General features: G+C 39.7%; 1 protein-coding gene across 5 annotated transcripts in view; it reads right to left on the minus strand.

Moving 5' to 3' along the window:
- Positions 1-14,327, minus strand: part of PSTK (phosphoseryl-tRNA kinase) — a 41,330-nt gene that overhangs the window by 26,639 nt on the left and 364 nt on the right. The window lies entirely within an intron of this gene.

Consider the following 14,327-nt stretch of genomic DNA (forward strand, 5'->3'; position numbering starts at 1 on the left):
CTTCTCACTTTTCTCCTTTGTCTTTTCTCTTAAGAATGAGTCACATTTTTCCTGTTTCTTTGTATGTCTAGTAATTTTGGATTATATCCTCAACATTGTGGATGATATACTGTAGAGAGTCTAGATTCTTTTATGTTCTAGACAGTTAAGTAGGCATAACTAAAACTGCAAACATGCTCTGCCTCACCTGCATAGAGCAGCAGTTCAAATTTCAATTTGATTCTTTTAGTTTTAGCTGAACTGTCTCCTCTGCATGCATGACTCAGGTCAGTCAGAGATTTAAACAAAATTTATACACAGAATTTGGGGCTACCCGTCTCTGGCTTTCTTCTTTCTGGGATTTCCTTCCCAAGAAGCCATTTTGAAGTGGATATTTCCCCAAAAGCCTCTCCTCTGGTTCTTCACATCATTAAGATTACAGATTTTTAGCCACCTCGTATGGCATAGTCGTGACCTGCCCTTAGGCTAAAAGCCATAAAAATGGAAAACTCACCTAGTACTGTTCCCTTCATCCAAATGTTGACCTCTCTCCAATGTCTACCTGCTTTCAGTTGCTCTTATATTTTGTCCAAGGTTTATAGTTTTTGCTTATTGGAGGCTTGGTCTGTTAGGCACTACTTACTTAATTTTAAATAAATAGATGTATCAATCTTTAATTTTATAGTTAATGTTTTCTTATGCCTTATTAGAAAACATTTCCCAGTGTCTAAAAGATACCTATGTTTTCTGTTAAGTGTTTTAATTTTTTTATAATTAAGTCCTTAATCCATTTTGAGGTTTTAAATTCAGTGCAAGGTAGGAACATTTCAACATTTCCCATATGGGTAACCATTTTTTCAGCATCATTTATTGAACAGTCTCTCCTTTCCCTACTGATCTGACTTGTTACTTCTGTCACCTATGCATATGTTTTGGGTCTATTTTATTCCATTGGTTAGTGTGTCCCAGCACCAACGCCACACTATCTCAATCACTGTAGCTTCATAATAAGTTCTGATAGTGGTAGGACAAGTCTTCTCCCTGATCTTCTTATGCAGAAATGTCTTGTCTGTGCATATAGATTTTAAAATCATCACATTTCATTAAAATCTCTTTGTAATTTTGATTGGAATTTTATTGAACCTGTAACTCTATTTACAACATTAAGGTCCAATTACTTATCTCCTAATAAACTTTTATAATTTCTCCTATAGATGCCATGGATTCCTTTTTAAAAACTTTAATTCCTACTTAATATTCTGTGATAATATTGTAAATTATGTTGTCTCACCAGTTATGTTTTCTACTTCCTGTTCTTGTAAGGAAATGCAACTGACTTTTGTATATTAATCTTATATGCAGCTGCCTTGCTAGCTTTTCCTATTGTTTGTACACACCAATTATTTTGTAGAGAGTGTCTCATTTTGAGTGTGTCTGATGTTTCCTCAAGATTAGATTTAGGTTACGTATTTTTTTTTTTCTAGTAAGAGTACCACAACAATGATGTATTCTTCTTAAATGAAACGCAATGTTGGTTTTCCCCATTATTGGTGATGTTAACATTAATCAGTTGATTAAGGTGGTGTCTGCCAGGTTTCTCAACTGTGATTCAAATTACTATTTTTCCCTTTGTCATTAATATCTTGTGGAGAGATACCTGGAGACCATGGAAATATCCTGTTTCTCATGAAATTCTCACCACTTTCTTGTCTGATCAATTATATGCATATCTTGTTTTATTGTGCTTCACTTTGTTATGCTTCACAGGTAATACAGTTTTTTGTCTTTTGGGTTTTTTTTTTTTTTTTTTTACAAATTGAAGGTTTGTGGCAACCCTGCATTGAACAAGTCTATCAACGACATTTGCTCACTTTGTGTCTCTGTGTCACATTTTTAATTCTCGCAACATTTCAAACTTTATTATTATTATTATATTTGTTATGGTGATCTGTGATCAGTGATCTTTGATGCTGCTATTGTAATGGTTTTGGGGCACCACAAACTGCGCCTATATAAGATGGCAAACTTAATAAATGTTGTGTGTGTTCTGACTGTTCCACCAACCAGCCATTCCCCCATCTCTGTTCTCCTTGGGCCTCCCTATTCCCTGACACACAAAAATATTAAAGTTAGTCCAGTTAATAACCCTACAATAGCCTCGAGGTATCCAAGTGAAAGGAAGAGTTGCATAACTCTCACTTTAAATCAAAAGCTAGAAATGACTAAGCTTAGTAAGGAAGGCCTATTGACACTGGAGATAGGCCAGAAGCTAGGCCTCTTGCACCAAACAGTTAACCAAGTTGTGAATACAAGGGAAAAGTTCTTGGAGGAAACTAAAAGTGCTACTCAAATGAACACATGAATGATACAAAACAGCCTTATTGCTGATATGGAGAAAGTTTTAGTGATCTGGAAAGAAGATCAAACTAGCCATACCATGCCCTTGAGCCAAAGCCTAATCCAGAGCAAGGCCCTAACTCAGAAGAAAAGTTTGAAGCTAGCAGAGGTTGGTTCATGAGGTTTAAGAAGCTATCTCCACAACATAAAAGTCCAAGGTGAAGCAGCAGGTGCTGATATAGAAGCTGCGGCAAGTTATCCAGAAGGTCTAGCTAAGATAAGTAGTGAAGCTGGCTACACTAAACAGCAGATTTTCAGTGTAGATGAAACAGCCTTATATTGGAAGATGCCATCTAGGATTTTCATAGCTAGGGGGAAAAGTCAATGTGTGCCTTCAAAGGAAAGGCTGACTCTTGTTAAGGGCTAATGCAGCTGGTGACTAATTTGAAGCCAGTGCTCATTTACCATTCTGAAAATCCTAGGGCCATTAAGAATTATGCTAAACCTACTCTGCCTGTGGTCTATAAATGGAACAACAAAGCCTGGATGACAGCACATTGGTTTACAACATGGTTTACTGAATTTTTTTTTTTTTTTTTTAGTGAGGAAGAGTGTCACTGAGCTAACACCTGTTGCCAATCTTCCTCTTTTTACTTGAGGAAGATTGTTGCTGAGCTAACATCTGTGCCAATCTTCCTCTATTTTGTATGTGGGATGCTGCCATAGCATGGCTTAATGAGCAGTGTGTAGGTCTATGCCCAGGATCCAAACCTGTGAGCCCCAGGCTGCCAAAGTGGAGCATGTGAACCCAACCACTATGCCACTGGGTCAGCCCCTGGTTTACTGAACATTTTAAACCCACTGCTGAGACCTGTTGCTCAGAAAAAAGATTCAAAATATTACTGCTCATTGACAATGTATCTGGTCACCCAAGAGCTCTGATGGAGAAGTACAATGAAATTAATGTTTTCATGCCTGCTAACACAACATCCATTCTGCAGCCCGTGGATCAAGGAGTAATTTTGACTTTCAAGTCTTACTATTTAAGAAATACATTTCATAAGGCTATAGCTGTCATAATAGCAATTCCCCTGATGGATCTGGGCAAAGTAAATCGAAAACCTTCTAGAAAAAATTCACCATTCTAGGTGCCATTAAGAACACTGGTGATTCATAGGAAGAGGTCAAAATATCAATATTAACAGGAGTTTGGAAGAAGTTGAGTCCAACTCTCATGGATGACTTTGAGGGGTTCAAGGCTTTATTGGAGGAAGAACTGCAGATGTGGCGGAAACAGCGAGAGAACTAGAAGTAGAAGTGGAGCCTGAAGTATGACTGAACTGCTGCAGTCTTACAGTAAATCTTAAATGAATGAGTTGCTTCTTATAGATGAGCAAAGAAAGTGGTTTCTTGAGATAGAATCTACTCCTGTTGAAAATGCTGTGAAGATTGTTGAAATGACAACAAAGGATTTGGAGTATTGCATAGACTTAGTTGATAAAGCAGTGGCAGGGTTTGAGAAAATTGACTCAAATTTTGAAACAAGGTCTACTGTGGGTAAAATGCTATCAAACAGCATTGCATGCTACAGAGAAATCATTCATGAAAGGAAGAGTCAATCAATGCGGCAAACTTCATTGCTGTCTTATTTTAAGAAATTGCCACAACTACCCCAACCTTCAACAACCACCCTGATCAGTCAGCGCCAGCACCATCAAGGCAGGATCCTCCACAGCAAAAAGATTATGCCTTGCTGAGCCTTAGATGATGGTTAGCATTTTTTAGGAATATTTTTAAATTAAAGTATGTATTGGGTTTTTTAGGCATAATGCTATTGCACACTTAATAGACTGTACATGTGCACTGGGAAACCAAAAGATTTGTGTGACTTGCTTTATTGCAGTATTCACTTTAATGTGGTGGTCTGCAACCAAACCTGCAATATCTCCAAGGTATGCCTATATAGCTGTGATGATTGTCAAATGGTGATTTCCTAACTCTATCCTTTCTGCTACATTTGTTAATTAGGATTCAACTGAAAGGAAGACTTATTTAATTATTGTTAGTCAAAATAAATTTATAGATTATTTTATTCAGTGGATTATAATCTGTTACTATGAGTATTTGCTGCTGAAATAGTCTCAGATTTGTAAAGTGGAAGGCCCTTCAAGCTGACTCCTGTGACCTTTTGTCATGCCTCATCGTTCTTGTCAGCATTTCTTTACTTTATGGCACACCAATATGTTTCCAAGTGATTTATAAATGTCCTTTCCCTGCCCTAGCCCTGGAATCAGCCATTTCTCCAAGAAGCTCTGGTTCCTTTTAGTGGAGAATGGTATTTAGAAATCAAGATCTGGGCATTAAGTGTGCTCATTGTTAATCATGTGTCATTGCTTCCTACTATCTCAGCAGAGAGAACTGGAAAATGCTTATTTATTATTCATCCATCCATCCACCCATCATGAGTTCACACCAGTGAACCTTCAATTCTAATCCAACAGCACAGGGCTCATTTTAGAGTTTCTCCTTTCCATATTTGTAACTTTCTCTATCAGTGAGAAACCTGGTTCTTATTATCCTCAAAATATATACTTATTTGCTCAGTTCTGAAATACACAGAATAATTTTTAAATCACTATTGCATGCCACTGAGAAAAACCTACCAACTAAAGTTACATATACCTCTTTTTAATCTTAAGCATGAGGGTATATAGCCAAAATATTGCATTGAGAAGTTGCTTGGCCCGCCCCCCCATCCTTGTAAATTTTCATTATGTTTTTGAGTATTTTTTGGTTCTCCCCAATCCTGTCTACTCCATTCCCACCCAATTCCTATAGGTAACAATCAAGTTTTTATCTTTCCTGTATTTCTTTTTGCAAAAATAGGCACATGTATATTTTATTTCCTCCTCCTTATAAAAAAGATGGCATAGTATAAATTCCCTTTCGCACTTTGCTTTTTTCCTACTTAACAATATATCCTGGAAATCACTCTTACTTCATTCTATTTTGTGGCAACACAATACTCTATTGTGTGGATGTACCATATTTTATTCAACCATTCTCTGTATGGACAGTTAAGTTTCCAATATTTTAAAATTACAAACAATTCCAATATGAATAACCTTAGGCATAAATACTTCTGTATTATTTGACATGTATCTTCAGTATATTCTTAGAAATAGGATGGCAGAGTCAAAAGGTAAATGCATATGTAGTTTTGTTAGATATCACTGACTCTAAATCTATAGAGTTGTACGTGTTGGGAGAAGCAATCTGCTCTGTGCCCTTAGTGTCCCTCATAGTCTTGTTGGGTATGCCAAGATTACAAGGCCCTGACTGCTCTTTATCTGAGTCATTTCTCAGGGTTATGTTGGACTGAGCAACCTTACAAGATAGAGTAATGTCTTTCTCCAGACACAGAGCAAGCTTGCTTCTCTATACTTCCCAAAAATACTGAATACTGCAAGTTCAGTGTTCCTGTTTTGTTATGCAACCCTCTGTGCGTACAGGCATCCATCATGGGCCCCTTATGTCTTCCCTATGGGACTTGAGGGGAATGGGAAAGTGACACAATCCAGTATGAAGCTCTGGCAACTGTTTTGCTTTGAGTAATAAAGTCTTTTTCTCTGACCTAGTAGTCTCATGTCTTCTGCCAGCAACCATGAAAAGTAACCACCTTGAGCTTACTAGCCTGTGAATAGGGTAAAATCTCAGACCCTACACAGTTCTTGACAGTTTTGGTGATGAAGGTAATGAAGATTAAATACAGGGAGAGACATTGCTTTTTGGAAGAGGAAGGACAAAAGGACTCTGCGGGCCAGGTTAGGGGATATGAGGAGACTCCCCAGGATCTGAAAGCAAATGCTCTCATCCAAGTGGGGGATGGCAAGGGTTCCCCAGTGTCCTACCTGTTGAATCTTTCGAGGCTGAGTGGTGAGAGGCAGTACTGAAACAAGCTGCTCAAGTGATACCTTGGTCGTTGCTCTTTCAGGAGGGAGGAAGAAGGAATGTTACCATGACAGTGGGGTAAGCCCTAGCTCCTCAGCTGAAAGGCAATATGACTGTGGCTGCTGAGTCATGGAGTGCCCAAAGCCCAAATAAATGGTGATGGAATAAATGAAAAGTAATTAAGAAAACTTAATATATAGAGAGATATATGAGGAAGCCATTTTGTTTTAAAATTGATTTGGCCTGACCTTGTTTTTCCACAATGGCCTCATATGGCCTGTCAATCATGCTTTGTACATCTGCTTTAAACATTTACAGTATCCCAAAGCAAACAATCTTGCCTTTAAAGATAGGAATGAATGCCACCCATCCATATCAGCGTTTCTTTAAAGATAAGCATTCCTTCCCAGAAACCAGGGTCAGATTGACCTGCTATGTATATCTTGTGACTAATGTCCTTCTGTATGTAGCAAAACACCATGACTGTACTAAAAAGAAAAAAAAGTATTCCTGTCACATTTGATGTATGTTCCTTGTTCCAAACGGTATATAACAATGCTGTACACCTTGCTTCTCCTGAGTGCTTCCTTCCCTGGTGGAAGCCGTTCTCCCGGGCTGTAGTCTTCAGAACCAACTCGTATAATAAACTCATCCCATTTTAAATCTGTAGATTGATTTTTGGTCACTTGTGTCAACAATGGTGTCAGCAATGAAGATATAGAGCTTTGGGCAGAAATTTAGAAGTTCATTTATTGAGCCTGAGCAGGCAGCTGCTTGGAACTTAAAACGCCTTGCTAACTGACACGGGGCAGCTCTGCCCTTCTGTGTCCCATTTTACCTCCTCTCCCTCTACTCCAACCTCAGCTGATTTAAGCAAAAAGCTAAATATGCTAAGAACTCTGGGGAGGGAAAGAACTCAAACTTTTCTTTGCTTTGTTGGATACTAGTCCCCATATTTAGACTGACCTGATCTTTGGTGTCATTCCAATAATTACAGGAGACAACAGGTGAGCCAAAAAGTAACCCCATTCCCAAGAGACATTTGTGGCCCATTTTCTCTCACATACAAACACATAACCTGAAGGGGCTCAGGTCACTTCTGTTTGATTTATTGTTAAACTTGATTTAAATCACTATTACATTAGATTTGTTAAGTCACATAGTCTGCATCACTCAGGAAGTGCAGCCACAGCTGTCATCATTCTGATCCTCAGAAGAAACGCAATGAGGTTGGCGAGTAACCCTTCATGGTAGAACAGTCACTCTGCCTTGAACTTGGGGTGAGATGCTTGACTGACCCCACCTTACTGGTTCTATCATTTCTGCCACTCAGGGCCTTGGGCATCTCATAGGACTCTTGCCTCACCTAGGTCTGCTGACTCCTACATAGATTATAGGAGGTGCCCAGCACCCAGTTCTAATTTCACACTCAGCTAAATCTTCCCATTATGGGGGCTGTTCATTCTGTTCTTCTCTTAAGCACTTTCAATTCACTTTGATCCAGTTTCCTTCGTTTTCCAAACACGTGAATTGTCCTTAAGGGGAACTCTATTCATCTGGGAGCAAGTGAGCAGAAAAAGCAATGTGTGACAACTCTCGGTTTAAGTTTCCTGGTCTATATAATATATGATGTCCTCAAAAGGGCACTTAGAAAATCTGAGATTCCACCTTCTGACATCCTCAGTATCTTCAGAAGCAGGTTTTCTCCTCTGGTTACTTTAACACTGTTTTCTGCAACTCAGCACCCAAGTTCTTTAATCACTAACAGAAACTGCTAACATTCTAGATGCCAAAGCTCAGATTTTAATCACAGCAATGGCCGTAAAACCCCACTCTTCACTGTTGCCCATCCTCTCTTTTCCAGGCTGATTTCTAGAGCTAAGCCTTTTGAAGTCCCTTTCTAGTCACAAACAGACTTTCACCTTTAAAAATACCTTGAATTGGGGGCCGGCCCCGTGGCCAAGTGGTTAAGTTCTCGTGCTCTGCTTTGGCAGCCCAGGCTTTCGCCAGTCTGAATCCTGGGTGTGGACATGGCACTGCTCATCAAGCCATGCTGAGGCAGCATCCCACATGCCACTACCAGAAGGATCCACAACTAAAAATACACAACTATGTAGCGGGGGGCTTTGGGAGAAAAAGGAAAAATAACAAAAATACCTTGAACTGCTTTACCTTAACCCAAACATGGCTTTGCCAGCATGGCATTGTTCACAAGCTCTTACTTCTAGTTGCTGTGAAGATTAACTCAAACATGTTATTTCATAGCCTAGCAGACATTTAGTAAATACTTGTCCCTTAGACTGCCACCCATTTATGGGCCTGTGAAAATTAACTGCCTTACTTTACTCTCCAGTGAGGTATTGTTCACACCCATGTCAACAACTCCTCTAAAGTTTAGACCAATGTAAAACATAGGCTTACTGCCTCCTTTTCTATACTCACCATCAATGTCATTTCCAGTTGAATCATCTTCAAGTCACCACCCTTATCTTCCTATTGAGTTTTTTAGAAACTTAACAAAGATATCCTCAAATGTGAGCCAGATACTCAAACATTACCAGATCTTGAACTAATTTTACAATATCTAGTGTTTTTCTGATTTCCCAAAGACTGCTCTGCTCCTGGTATTGTGAGGTCAAAAGCAAGTAAATTACCCAACGTGCTAAAAGTGGGTACTTAGACCCAGAATAATCATCGATCTCATTAACCCTAAGAACCACCAAAGTGTATGAGGAAAGATCAAAGGTACAAGAAGCAGTTCTGCTAAGATAAAGGAGGATCTGAATGCTATCAATTTCTGGCTCATAGCAACAATGAGAAAACAGATTTCAACTCCTTGATTTCTTAAACTTCTAAAATAACTTTCTTGGAAGAAACCAATTCCTAAAGATTTCCAGAGCTTTCTCACTGTTTCCTTACTTCCTATCACTGTGTTATATGTTTAAAATAACTATAAAGACGTTTAAAACAATCAAAATCCTCAACAGTTTAATAAATGAGCACTGTATTTTAACACTGTGAAAGTTATTCAATGTTCACTTGATATTTGTGTACCAAATACCATGTTAAGTGCTGGGGATTCACAAATAAAGACATCTCCTGCTGTTAGAAAAAGCTCATAATTTATTTAAGGAGAGAAAGTGAGAAAAATGTCCATGGCACACAGAGATAAATATAACTACAAATTAAGAAAACTTTCCCTGGGCTGTTCACATTATGTTTTATATAAAATCACAGCTATCAAAGGTACCACTGGTAGAAAGGATTCTATAACTTCCTTAACCTGCAATGCAATAGTTCAACTCATCCCTGGAGGGATGTTAATAAACATACCTCAAAATTCTATACTTTTGCATAAATATGGGTAATTTTTGTAGGAAACATGCAATATTCAAAATAAATTGTAAACACATTATGTAGAACTTTTGATGGGTTACTTCTTCAGAATGTGCAAGTGTCACAAAAACAAAACAGAAAATGGCAAAATACATCCTATAGTTGATTTACCTGGGATGCTACTTTCCTTCATTATTAACTTACCAAAAGAAGAGTTGGTTCATCTAGACCTTAAAACTCTAGGTAAACAATCTAAGTCACTGCCGAGTTCCCAAGAATGCAGGATAAAACAATCTCATGAAATGGGTCCATTATGAAAGTTCATTTTAAGCCAGGTATTCTGAAGCTAGAGTGGAGTTTTCCATAGATATTTGTTACTCAATACTGGTTACCTTTGCAATCCACTCTGTTGGACTCATTCACATTAGTGTATATTACTGTAGATCCAACTAGAACAAAGTTATTAATTTTTGTCTTTTTTTTTGGAGGAAGATTAGCCCTGAGATAACTACTGCCAATCCTCCGCTTCTTTCTGAGGAAGACTGGCCCTGAGCTAACATCTATTCCCATCTTCCTCTACTTTATACGTGGGACGCCTACCACAACATGGCTTTTGCCAAGTGGTCCCATGTCCGCACCCGGGACCCGAACTGGCGAACCCCAGGCCGCTGAAGCAGAACATGTGAACTTAACCACTGCGCCACCGGGCCAGCCCCGATTTTTTTAAATTAGGAAGACAAAACCAAATAAACAAAAGCTCTTTGCAGTTTTCAATAATTTAAGGGGGTAAAGGCTCCTGAAACCAAAGTTTTAAGAATCTGTTATAAGGCCCACAGTTACCAACAAAACATGGATATGTGATCTCTACTTACCTCACCACTAATATCTATATGTGTATTTTTAAAGAAATCTTTCCCCTAATTTTATTTCTTAATTATTCTCTTTACTAAGACTCTAGGGCAGTGAGGGCAGGCAGACATAGGGAAGCAAAAAAAGCATGTAACAGTAGTGTGGGGTTCTTTTTTAAAGCCACGCTCACTATCCCCTAATAAAATTCTACTACTCTCCTCACTTAGAATTGCTGTTACTAATGAAAGAATGTTCAATTCTTGACATATACTGATGACCACAGCTGTGTCGGGGTCACCAAGACCACCCTCAGGTTCAGTGATTTGCTAGGACTTAGAAAAGCTGTTATACTCATGGTTATAAGTTCAACATGGCTATGAGACATAACCATGTCTTGTGGCTAACTGTGTGTGCCATATAACAGATTTTTAAACATGAACAGACACAGATTAAAATGAGTAAAGCAAAAGCACATAAGGCAGAATCCAGGAGAGACCAGGTGCAAGCTTCTGGCTGTCTTCTCCCAGTGGAGTTAAAGGACAGCACTTAATCCTGCCAGGACAGATGTGTGACAACATGTGCAGAGTACTGCCAATCAGAGAAGTTCATCCAAGTCTTATGTCCAAGGTTTTTTATTGGGGGTCAGTCACATAGGCATAGAGCACCCAAGTGCTGACATGAGTTGCTCAGTCTTTAGCGCCTTCGGAGGTCAAACCAAGAGTGTGGCCCCTCACCATAAATCACATTGTCAGCATAACCTAACTTGTGGGGCCCAAGGCTCCTATTATAAAGACAATCTTCAGGCTGGCCCTGTGGCCAAGTGGTTAAGTTCGCGCGCTCCACTTCGGTGGCCCAGGGTTTCACCGATTTGGATCCTGGGCAGGGACATGGCATCACTCATCAGGCCATGCTGAGGCGGCAGCCCACATGCCACAACTAGAAGACCCACAACTAAAATATACAACTACGTACTGGGGGGATTTGGGGAGAAAAAGCAGAAAAATAAAAAATAAGGACAATCTTATCAAGCAGAATATTCCAATGGCTTAGAAGATATTTCAAGGAGCCGGTCAAGAGCCATGTCTTTCTTTGGAATGTCCAAATTTTGAAGATCCCAAACTTCTCGAGTTAACCCTTTACCGCACAAAACAGCTTTAGAATAAGGTGTCACATAGGTAATAATCATGGATGTGAGCACAGATTCAGCTATAGATCAAGAGCTTCCCCACCATTTCTACATTTCCTCAGAAAGGCCAGGCTGTATTGAAAACTGTATAGAGTCCAGCAATGTTGCTAACCAGAACAGAGGTTCTAAATGAGGTGGGGGTGGGGAGCAGCTATAAATGAAGTTAGGGGAAAAGGGTAGGGAGGCTCCTCTTTCTTTTCCACTCCTTCCTTAATTGCAGGTCCAGCACTGACAAAGAGTGAGAAGAAGGAATTCCTGGCAATCATGGGACCTGCAAGGACCAGAGGAAAAGGGAAGGGAGGAGAGGAGGTACAACCCAAGTGGTACTAGCTGAGAGGGTAAGTTAAATTTCCATAACCACCTTGCTGGGAAGTATACTCCTGGGTATCAGGCAGAGAATATACAGTAAGAATTCGCTATACTTAAAATTAGGATGGTCAACATCTAAATTGTTGTATTACTAACTGAAAAGGCCCAAGAAAATTAATACCCCAAGTCACTTTTTTCTAAAATATATCTTTCAAACATGCATTGGCTCACATTCTGGAAACAGATCTGAAATAAGCTCCTAAAGAGCATATTGAGTTCTGATGTAATAATGAGCTATAACAAACTTTAAAATAGATGAGTAGGGGCTGGCCCTGTTGCAGAGTGGTTAACGTTCCTTGCTCTCCACTTTGGTGGTCTGGGTTCATGGGTTCGGATCCTGTGTGTGGACCTACTCCACTAATCAGCTATGCTGTGGAGGCATCCCACATACAAAATAGAGGAAGACTGGCACAGATGTTAGCTCAGGGCTAATCTTCCTCAGAAAACAACAACAAAATAGGTGAGTAAAAAATTGCATGGTTCATCTTATTTTAATACTCATATTATTTAAATTTAAATTTAAACTTATTTAAATTAAATTTTAAAAATTTAAAAAAATTAAATTTAAACTTATTTAAATACTCATCTATTCTAAAGTCTGTTATAGCTCATTTATACATCAGAACTCAATATGCTCTTTAGGAGCATATTTCAGATCTGTTTCCAGAATGTGAGCCAAACAGCAATCTCAGCAAGCCTACAGATGGTAGGGAACACAAATATGTAAACTGATAAAGTCTGAAACCACAAGAGAATTACAGTACCTAACAAAGATTCCTTCCTTGACCAAACTTTACTCAGCCTCCTGAACCTTCTCCTAGGCTCATCTGTGTACCTCCTTGTAAAATCCAGTTTTAGCAAAAACCCTTAATCGTCAGTTTAGCAAGAGTCCCCCATCCTCCAAATCTGATCACCCTTAAGATCCAATCAGGTGCCGCAACCTCCACCATCCTGCCAGTGATGTCTGATCACTCTGGCCTCTGTTCAGCAAAATTGTTAGGCCAGATTAGTCAGAACCCCCTTGACCCTTAATGTTTCCTCCTAGTACTTTTCCACCCACTAACCCCCTACCTTTGGCTATAAATTCCCACTTGTCCATGCTCTATTTGAATTGAGCCCAGTTCTATACTGAGGTCTTTTCCTCTACTGCAATAGTTTTAAATAAAATCCGTTTTTACTGTCCAGCTCTGGTTTTTCTTTGACATACCTAAAAAGTGTTAGGTGTAGTACAGAGGAATTATTCTATAGCAGAGTGGATATCTGCTTGATTTTGAGTGATAAACAGGATTCCCCCTACTATCCAAAAGAAAGGGCATTCCAGGTAGAGAAAAGCATATGCAAAGGTTGGAGGAGGCAGGGAGGCAGGCAGGAGTCAAGAGTACACAAGGCTTTGTGTGCTGTGCTAAACAGTAAAGATGATGGTGACTCAGTCAGGAGCATCAAGCACCAGAAGGAGCAGAGGGCAGTGCAGAAGATGTAAGGAGGTGACGAGAACGAAGTCTAATGACAGTAAAGAAACTCCTGGAATTGTTCAAACGAAAGCTAGTGCCCAAAAAGAGAAGCAGCCGAGATGGAGACAGACAGAGCTTCCGTTTAAGAAAATCAAGACTTAGCGATTTATTGGCTGTACGGGAATGAAAGAAAAAGGAGACCACTGCAGTCCTTAGTTTTCTGATTCCTGGTCATTCAGCCTTATTTAAGGAAGTCAACAATCTAGCTGATAATATTGATCTCGCTCCTTAAATTGCAGATTGGTGTTTGTGAAGAAGAGCCTATTTTCCTTTAGACTGTCCAAATACGTTAATATGAATGAAAATTAATTTATGAACAGAGGAAGCAGGACATACAGGCCAGAAATACTGACGTAGACAACCTAGAATGACTCTGGAGTAGTAAAACAATCTTTGCAAACTAGGACCTTTACAATTAAGGACTTAAAAATCCGACGTTCCACTTTTCTATAATCTCATTTGCTTTTTTCTTTGAAAAGAGGGAAAACTTATCCGCACAGGCCTCTTTAGGAAGAGGATGGATAACGGTAGTGGGGAGGCACCATTTACCTTCCTACCCCGCCAGGCATCCAGAAAGTTCCATCTGCTCCCACTTCTCTGGCCCCAAAGCTTCAAGGTCCTGCAGTGCCCAGCTCACTCTACTCCACCAGAGACCCCGGGCCCCGTTTCTGCTCGCTCCTGCCAGGGCCAGGAGAGCAGATCGCGCAGTGCGGGCCCCCCTGCCCTGGGTCTTTCTCCATCTTCCGTCCAACCCCGGCGACCCTGGTTCCTGCGGCCTGAGAGCCCCAGGTCCGCTGTCTCGGCTGCAC

This window comes from Equus caballus, chromosome 1, assembly GCF_041296265.1.
Source record: "Equus caballus isolate H_3958 breed thoroughbred chromosome 1, TB-T2T, whole genome shotgun sequence".
Taxonomy (NCBI): Eukaryota; Metazoa; Chordata; class Mammalia; order Perissodactyla; family Equidae; genus Equus; species Equus caballus.